The sequence below is a fragment of the Zalophus californianus genome, chromosome 13 (genome assembly GCF_009762305.2).
Source record: "Zalophus californianus isolate mZalCal1 chromosome 13, mZalCal1.pri.v2, whole genome shotgun sequence".
Lineage (NCBI taxonomy): Eukaryota > Metazoa > Chordata > Mammalia > Carnivora > Otariidae > Zalophus > Zalophus californianus.
In genome coordinates, this window is record NC_045607.1 from 94,051,605 (window position 1) to 94,060,986 (window position 9,382).

Below are 9,382 nucleotides of genomic sequence, written 5' to 3' on the forward strand. Positions count from 1 at the left end.
GGCTTGACATAAAACTGAAGTCGATGTGTAACTTTGCTGCCTGGAGCGCATGTGGGGAGCCAGCCCATCTGGCACAGGCTGCTAGCGGGCGTGTGCGCGAACAGTATGTGGTTTGACAAATTTCAAGGCAGGCTTATGAAAAACTCCCAGCAGCACACCCGTGGCGGTGAGTGCGTGTCCACCTGTGGGCGCGGCAGGGGTGCCAGGCCGCATGAGTCAGGGTGCCCGGCGGGGATGAGGAGGCCCCTGTCAATCACCACCGACTGCACATGTGCACCCAGAGTGTTGCTGCTCAGAGACCCGGCCCAGTGCCAGGGTGCGGCCATCCCCAGGGGGACACATACTCCCTCAGGGAGCCTCAACACCCTCCAGGCAGGTGTCCTCTGGCGACTCAGTCTACTCATCTGAGAAAGGGGTGCATGCGGGGGCTGCTGGCTTCAGATGGGCTCCACAGCAGAGCCTGGCTGCGTGCCCAGTGCCAGGAGGCAGGGGACGTGAGGGTTTGGTCCCCTGGCCGTCCTGCCCTGCGGGCCCTGGCTGGCTCCTCAGATGCGTCCTGGGGCTGCCACGTGGCCTGCTGGGGGTGGGGCTCTTGTCCTCTGTGTGCCTTGGTTCCCTCACAGGGAAAGTGGAGGTGGCCATCACACCTGCTCTGAGTGCCCAGGCGTAGAGTTGGTGGAGTATCTGCCAGAGGTTCTGGGTGCTTCCTGTGGGCCGCAGGCTCTGCCAGGAGGGAGGTGGGGAGGCTGTGGCCTGCCTACCATGTGACCAGCCTCGGTGGGGGCCCTGCGGAGGCATCTGAGGTGTGTGTAGGGCAGTGCTCCAAGGAGAGACACAGGAGGGACACCCCAGCGGGAGGGGCAGTGTGAGCAAAGCCTCGGAGCCCGAGGGGCCTTGAATGGTGGTGGAGGCTCTGGTGGCTGAGTCCGTGGGCAGGGTAGTGGCAGGCCTCCAGCTCCAGACTTGGCCACAGAGAGTTTGCAGGCCCCTCTGAGGTTTAGAGGGGATGCAAGTCACCAAGGTCACAGAGCAAGTCGGTGGTGGGGCAGGATGGGAAGCCCGGCCGCCCAGCCCTGCTCTGACGGGCCCGGGCTGCTGGGACGCTGGCTCTGAGGCCCACGGAGCAGGGCCACGTGCCTCCAGCTTCATTAAATTCATATTCCCACCTCCGTTCTGTGCGAGTATCTGTATTCACCATCATGTTGGGCAGTATTTATTTTCTAAAGTAGTTCTGTTTAAACAAGGAGTTTCTCTCTTAAATTCATCGACTCCAATTTCCTGTGGACCCCGGCCCTCCAAGGAGCTGACATTAATCATTTGCATGACTGCAGGTTCTGCGGCCACAGGGCCTCCAGCAGGCGGCAACCACGACACTGGGCTCCACCGTGGCTTCCCCGCGACTCTTCCAGTGAGCCCCCTCACCGCCGTCCAGCTCCCCGCTCTGCTCGTCGCACCTTGGGGTGACCAGAGGTGGAGCATGGCTGGGCAGCTCAGGGGCCCGGGCTTGGACCTTGGGCCTCAAGACCTAGTGCCCAGACAGCTGTCTGCATACAACACTGGCCCCACCTGCCTCGTTTGCTTATCTGTGAACTGGGACACTACCTGTCCCTCCTCGCGGCACAACCTCAAGTGCTGAGGGTGGCCACAGGCTGTGGCTGTCCTTGTTACGACTGGCGGCTGGCACGCAGCGGGTGCTCTGTGGGGGTCGTGCCCCTCCCCTGCCGTTCTCCGTACAGGACTTCCCGAAGGGTGGATGCTCTGGCCTCCACCGCCCCAGGGGACGGGTGGTGCGCGCACACTGGGGGTCCCGCACCCCCTGCCAGAGGCTGAGCCCTGAGACCCTCTGCAGCCCTGGAGGGTGGGGGGCAGCCGTCCTGTGTCCTGTCCTGCGGCGGCCCTGCTCACCTGCACCCCTTTGGGCCTTGTGGGCCGTGACCGCCAGGGAGCTCGGCTGCTGGCAGGGGGCGGGGGGGGGGTGGCGATAAGCTCGTTGCGGAAGGGAAGGCCTGAGTGTTGGGCTTGGGAGGAGAGGGTAAGTAGGTCAGCCCCAGGGGATCTCGATGCCAGGGCCAACGGCGCCAGTCAAAAGCAACTACGGGGCTGTGGCTTCATCGCGCTCCTGGTGCACCGGGCACCCTACACAGCACATCGGTCCTCTGACAGCCCCGATTAGTCCGCTGCACAGGTGGGGAAACTGAGGCACAGAGCAGGCAAGCCGTTCAGGGTTGCACAGCTGGTGAGTGGGGGAGCTGGGACGCCAGCGCCCTGACCCTGGACCAGGCAGCTGGCTTTGCCCCTGCAGGCTGCACGGGGAGAGCCCCCTGCTGGGGATGCAGGCAGCTGGCTGTCGGGTTTGGGGCAGGACGGACCACACGGCCACCTCCCGAGAGCTGGAGGACAGGCACTGGAGCTGTGTCCAAGCCGACCGTCTCCAAGGGAACCGGGGATTTGGGAAGAGAACCCAGTGCTACGTCCAGAAGCAGGCGCCAAGATCACCCGCGTCCACTAGAAGGGCCACCTAGTGCCTGGAAGTGCCATCCAAGAAGCTCACTGCAGAGCCGAGGGAAACCGAGGCCCAGGGCAGGGATGGAGTCGAACCAAACCCCAGGGCTCCTGCCCTCAGGTCCCACTCACCCCACCCCCTCCTGAAGTGTCTCTTCAAGGCGCCAAGCGCAGCAGCTGGTTCTTGGGGTGCACCCCACCTCACGCATCCCGTCAAAGCCCCAGGGATGAGTGGACACTGTATCAGCCGCCCCAGGACCGAGGGTCTGAGGCAATCAGCTCCTGCTCCAGCTTCTGCAACTTGGGCAGAGCAGGACAGGGGCAGCCGCCCTTCGATCCAGGGTGGCGCCGTGCAGGCCGGGGGCCTCTCCCCACCCCTGAGTCCCCCCGGGGCCCTCCCTCCACACGGCTTTCCACCGCCCTGGGGTCTAGGAAGCCTCCCAGAGGTGGACCAGGGAGCAGGAGGCCCCAGCAGGCCCAGTCTGCAGGGACGAGGCCCCCCTGCTGCCTTCCGTCGGTCAGGGGGCCGCGCGGCCCGTCCAGATGTGAGGGGAGGAGTGGCTGTGGGGACAGAGGAGGCCGCAGGCCTCTGTTGAAGACAGAGGTGGGGACAGCCTTACCTGAGGGCAGAGACAACAAGTTCACAGGGTCTTCGGGGCCCGTGTATGGTGGGGCGGAGTGAGGAGAAGCAGAGGGACTGCCTGCTGTGGGCTGCAGGCTGCCCCCAAGTCCGCGCGCTGGGGCCCCGGCCGCCATGGGCCGTCTCAGACGCCCTGTGAGGTGGCTCGGAGTAGGCGAGGCCGGAGGGGCAGGACCCTTACAAGAAGAGACACCAGGGCTCTCTCCCCACCCGCGAGGGGACAATGAGAAGGCCCGACTGCAGGTGGGCAGAGGGGCCTCCCAGACCCCAGCACGCCTGCCCCCCGGCCTCGGGCTCCAGCCCCCAGAACCGGGAGGAGTGAACATCTGGCACTCGTTAGGGTGGCCGAGCCGAAAGAGACAGGGACCAGAGGGTGGGCTCTGTGGGGGGGCTCCTTCCCCGACACCATCATGGGGGAGACCCTTGCAGGTTGGTGGCCACCACAGTGTGTGGGGCCCCCACCTCTCCCCTTTGGCACCCCCTCCATTCCCGCTCCAGAACTGGTGGAAGTGACCTTGGCCCGCACTGGTCCCCGCACTGCCCTGAAAGTCTCCCCTCTGACCAAGTTCCTCGCGTACAGTTCTCTTAATGGTCGTCACTGTGCTGAGCGTTGGGTCCCTAGAACTTACTCAGCTGATAGCCGAACCCTGGTACCCGCCGCCCTTTCTCTTCTCTTAGATTATGGGGTTGGGGGCAGCGTCCACGAGTAAAGGCATCCTCTCTACAAAAAAACGAAAACCTTACAAGTTAAGATTCCTGTCCCCACGAGGGCCACACCCTCCTGGCTGCTGCCCCCTCCATGGACGTCCACCCTTGCCTGTCTGGAGCACATCCTTCCAGACACTGAGACATCCTTGCTGTTACATGCGTGCGTATGTGTGGAGAATATATAGGATGGCTTGATGGGGCTTAAGCAAGTCTCAGTTGGGGATTTTCAAATAGAATGGTATAAAGAGCCTGTGTCCCCAGGGCACAGCCCCACAAACCCCCGTCAGGGCCACTCTTGACACCTCTGTGCCCCCTGCCCCAGTTCCAGCCAAACCCCGGGAACAGGGTCTTATCGCTGTCCCCGAGGTAGCGCTCCTCTCCCCGGTACCTGCACCATCCCAACAGCACGCTTAACAAAGTGAGCAGGTTTTCCTTAATGTCACCAAATGCCCCGTCAGTGCTCAGAGCAACCTGCTCGTTCCCCAACATCCTGCTGTGGTCCACGTGTTGACTCGGGATTTGCTGGGCTGTCAAGGCGCCAGGGGATCATGTTTCTGCACCTCACCATGCAGGCCACTTCCTCCAGTGTGTCTCGGAGATCCGTCCTGTCCAAACCTGCAGGGAGCCTCAGAGGGCTTCCTAATTTATTTAGTGACACCTCTATTCACGAAGACACATTGAGGCTGGTCTGGGGTTTTGCTACAAAAACAAGGCTGCAATTAACATTCTTGTCCCACTCTCTGCGTCTTCTGAGTGTTTTTCTAGGGATGACGGCTGGCTCTTGGGCAAACCACTTCTTTCTGAGCCTCGGTTTCCCCTCGGTGAGGGCAGGAATGCACAGATATTCTAGGAGGCTCCCCGAGGTCACACCTGCTGAGCCCTCATTGTTCTCTGTGAAGGGAGAGAAGGCACTGCTCTCTAGCTTGGAGGGGAATCACCGCACGGCCCTGTCTCCCTCTGCTCTTTGGCAGAGATCCGTGGCTGATGAGGCTCCTTTCAGTTCTGGGCTGTTTTCCGTCCCGGCCTCTCCGGGCTGATCTCAGTATGGGCAGACCTGGGCATGGGGTCGGCGCTGGCCGACAAGGCGAAAAGGAGGCCTAGGGTCTGTACTGGTTTCTCATGGTTGCTGTGGGAAAGCACCACCAGCTGGGGGCTTTTGACAGAAACGTAACTTCTCCCAGCTCTGGGGCCGGGAGTCTGAGATCGAGCTGTTGGCAGGGCCAGGCTGCGTCCGGGGGCTCCCGGAGAAGCTTACCTCCAGCCTCTTCCTGCTTCTGGTGACCCCAGTTCCCCGGGCTTGCGGCTGTGTCCCTCCAACCTCTGCCCCCACGGTCACAGGTCCACCCTCTTCCCGTGTGTGTCCGCCTCCTCATCTCTTCTAAGGACACCTGTCACTGGATTTAGGGTTCGCCAACATAATCCAGGATGATCTCATCTCAAGATCCTTAGCTCATGACATTTACAAAGACCCCATTTCCAAATAAGGTCACATTTACAGGTGCCCGGTGGGGGTGTGTGTGACATCTGGGGGGGACACCCTATTCAATCCCTACAGGTGGAAGAGGGACCTCTGTGTGTCTTCAAAGCTACAAAGGTGCGGCCACATACCTCGTGGCCTCGACAACACAGACTGACAACGCCACAGTCTCGGCCAGGGGCCCGGCGGCCTCTCCACTCCCCCTGTGGTTGGCAGAATTCAGTCCTGTGCAGCGGGGGAGTTTGGCAGTCCTGGAGACCACCCCTGTGAAACAGTTCACACCATGCTGTCTGCACCCCCCAGGCCATGGCGGGGCATCTCTCTGACGGTTCACCTTCTTGAAGCTGCTGCCCCCCATTAGGTTAGGCCCACCCAGTACAGTCTGCTCAGTGATGTGGTTAGTCACAGGTCCTGCCACGGTCGCAGGAGGGCCCGGGAGTGGGCCCTGCACCAGGAGGAGGGGCAGTCGGGGAGCGGCGGCTGGCGGGGCAGAAAGAGGTGGCGTAGTCTGCTGGAGGAATCACAGAAGGGGTGTCTCCCACAGGCCGGCAGGCATGCCCTGAGCTGCCAGGCTCTGATAAGACCATCTGCAGGAGGCTCCCAGGCACCTGGGGCAGGAGGGAAGGTGGTACCAGAGCATTCAGGCCCCGCAAGGCGAGACGCTGGTTTCCGAAGTGAGGCTTGGTCTGCAGCTAAGCACCTCCATCCTGAATGAGGGAACAGGAGTTCTGGAACACACCCAGGTGTGGTCAGAAAATACCTCCTCTTCACTTTCGCTGTCACATGAGAGGAGGACCCTTCCCTGGCCCCCTGTGCAGGCCCAGGGCTTGTGAGGGGCTCTGGCCAGCACCAGGTGGGCAGGACAGGTGAGTGTCTTTCCCAGCTTGACCCCAAACCTCCTGCACCCTCTATCTCCTGTCCTGTCTTGGCCCTTGCAGGAGACCCGGTGCTGAGGCCCTGAGATGTGTCTGGAGCCCGGGCAGGAGGCTGGGTCCCCAGGCACCACATGCCCGCGGGAAGGAGTCTCCACAGACACGGGGCCTCGCAGGTGCAGCACCAGTAGGAGGGACGACCCCAGGCCTAGACACACAGCCCCGGAGCAGCCCCTGCCTCCTCTCCTCATGCGGCATCCTGCCCCTGCAGAACAAGACGACCCAAGAGTGACCAGAGATTAAGGAGCCTGCCTGGCATTTCCTGGGCTGGTCGGAGGGCAGTGGGGGGGATGTCAAAGTTGCTGCAGAGATGGGGGCCCGTGGCAGCCCCTACTCTGAGCCCACAGGACAGTAGCTCCCCCCGCACTGCCGAGTCTTGCCACGGAGACTTGGAAACCCTACAAATCAAGGTCGCCCCCCCCACCCCGGGGAACTTGTCCGGGCCCAGCTCCGAGGCCATGTCAGGGCGTCACTGGTGGCCCAGACACAGACACCTCTGCTGTTCCGTCTCCCACACTGGGTGGTAACCATGAGCCAGGCAGTGTACTCCCTTTCACGAGGCTCTGAAAGCTTCCTTGACTTACGGAACCGTGTCACCTGCAGGACAGAATGACGCCTGAGGCCCATGGAGCGGGTGGTCCCGAGTTGCCACGCTGTCTCCTGCAGCCCTCTGCCCACCTGCGGGCTGCGGGGGCGGGGGGGGGGGGCAGGCTCTCTCCAGGACAGCCTCTCTCCTGCCCCGCCCGCCACATTCCCTTCCCCTGACATCACCTGGCACAGGCAGGTGGCAGCCCAAAGCCTCAGTGGCAGGCGGACAAAGGGCAGGGATTAGGCCTGAATGACAGGCCCGACAGCGCCTTGGGTAAATCCTTGCAGGGGCTGCTCCGCCCCGAGAGACGTCTGTGGTCGCTCCCTCCCAGGGTGGCCCCAGCCTCCTGGAACGCTCATGTCCTCACCCGGCCACCTGCCGCCCCCATGGTCCTGCTACCTGTGCCGGTCACCTGGCTGGAGATGGGCAAGGACAGGATCTGAACCCGGGACCGACCCCGAGGGCACGACTCCGTGCCGCCCTGATTTCTTCTGGAGACCCCCCCAGGCAGATGAGCAAACGGAGGCGGCCCGGCCTCTAGGTGTGTCCGTGGCACCTGCTGAACAGAGGCCAGGGATCCAGGCGTCACGGCGCTAGAGGGTCCTGGCGTGCCATCGGGAGCTGCCCCCCCAAGCATGTCCATCCGGCCCTGGGGGATGTGCTCCCGAGGGAACCCGGGGAGCCCAGTGGCCCCTTCAGCACTGAGTCGAGCCTGTGATGGGGAGCGCTTCTCCAGCTCCCCAGGCTGGGGTTCAGGTCAGCCTCTGAGACCAACTGCTGCATTTATGGGGGCCCCAAAGTCCACCCATGATAGCCTGGGGGCTCCCAGGTCTGTGTCCCTCTGTAAAGGGGGTGGCCATTCCTGCTTCGCTGGGCCATGGTGGGGACAGCCAGGCTGCAGACACAGGGCCCAGGGGCAAACAGGTACCGGGCCAGGGGGTGCCTGCCGCCACACCCAGGGCCTCCTGCTCCTTTCGCTGAGTCTGCTGGTCCTCCATCCCCCTCCCCCGACTCCTCCATGTCCTCCTCCCCCGTCCTTCCACACCCCCTGCAGCCAGTCTTGAGCTCAGACGTCCTCCTGGCTGAGCACCCCACCGTCTACGGTGAAGCTCCCTCGTGGGTCCCCAGACCCCAAGCTGGCAGAGCCATAAGGACTCGAGTAGCCAAGCCAGGGCCTGCGGGCAGGCCTGGTGGGCACGGGCATGTCCTCCCAGGAGCCGCACCACGGCCTGCGCTAGCTCTGCCCCACACGGTCCTCAAGGGCCCCAGCTCCTTCCCCAGGGAGGCTCTGCCCACCTCTCTTCCTGCCATCCCTGTGCTCAGCCGGCAGATGAGCCACACGGGGCGTGTGACTGAGCTGTGGAAGGCCTGGGTGCTGCCCCTCAGGGGCAGGGCCGCCTCTCTCCCACCGGGCACCTCTCGTACCCGTAACCAGCCTTCTCTGCGTGGGCCCAGCAGCTGTCTGGCCAGGGTGCTGATGCCTGTGAGCTGTGGACTGGGCCTGGAGGGGTCACTTGGTTTGGCTGCCCTGAGGGCAGGACACGCCCAGCCCCACCTCCCCGGGATCCCGCTTGGGGACACACCTGCACAGCCACTGGGACATGGCCCAGTCTAGCTCCTGGCCCTCTGCTCGGGACCTCGGGCCCGAGCTCATGGAACTGAATTCTGCCAGCAGCAAGGATGGGCTTGGAAGAAGGCAGCTGGGCCGGCATCTCAGTGCAGCCCCGGGAGATCCTGGGCAGAGGACCCAGCCGCACCACGCCAGGCTTCTGAGCTGCAGAACCCTGAGCTGACAAATGGGTGTTGTTTTAAGCCGCTAAGCATGGGTGATTCTTGATGCAGCAGAGAAACTGAATAGAGCTCCTGGCCACAGCCGCCTCCGTGGGTCCAGCCAGGGTCCGTGGAGACTGCGGGAGCGGCTACCATAGGCATACAAGCAAAAGGGAGCCCCTGTTGGCTTGCACCATCGAGGTCTAGGTACGCGTTATACCACAGGAGCTGGTAGGGCTTGTTAGCACCTGCCAGCCAGGAGAGAAGGCTAGAGGGACGCAGGCTGGGGAAGTCCACGGGCTTTGAGGGTGGAGGGTAGAGGGTGGGGGTCAGGCAGCTTCAGGTGGTGTGTCTGAGCTGGGGGGGAGGGGAGAAGGGAGGTAAGGAAGGCGGGGGGGGGAGGGAGGGCATTTCTGGCAGAAGGAGGGGCCCCTGGAGGACAGGAGGAGATCATGGCCTTCGGAGAGGAGTAGGAGGCAGATGAGCCTGCTGGTGGGCAGAGGCAGGACCTCGAGGGCTTTGGGGGACCTTGTCCCCAGGGTGGCAGTGTCAGCACAGGGACAGGCCATGTCAGGGGACCATGGGGTGAAGGGGAGACAGTGACATGGGGGACCAGGCTCATCTTGACAGCCTCCTCTCCAGGGGCCCTGGTGAAGGTCGGTGGTAAACTGAGGCAGAGCTCTGGGGGTGGGAGGGGTAGAAGAGAGAGGGAGGCCGTGACTGAGGATCGTGGAAGGAGGGTCTGGGCAGCAGTGGGACACCTG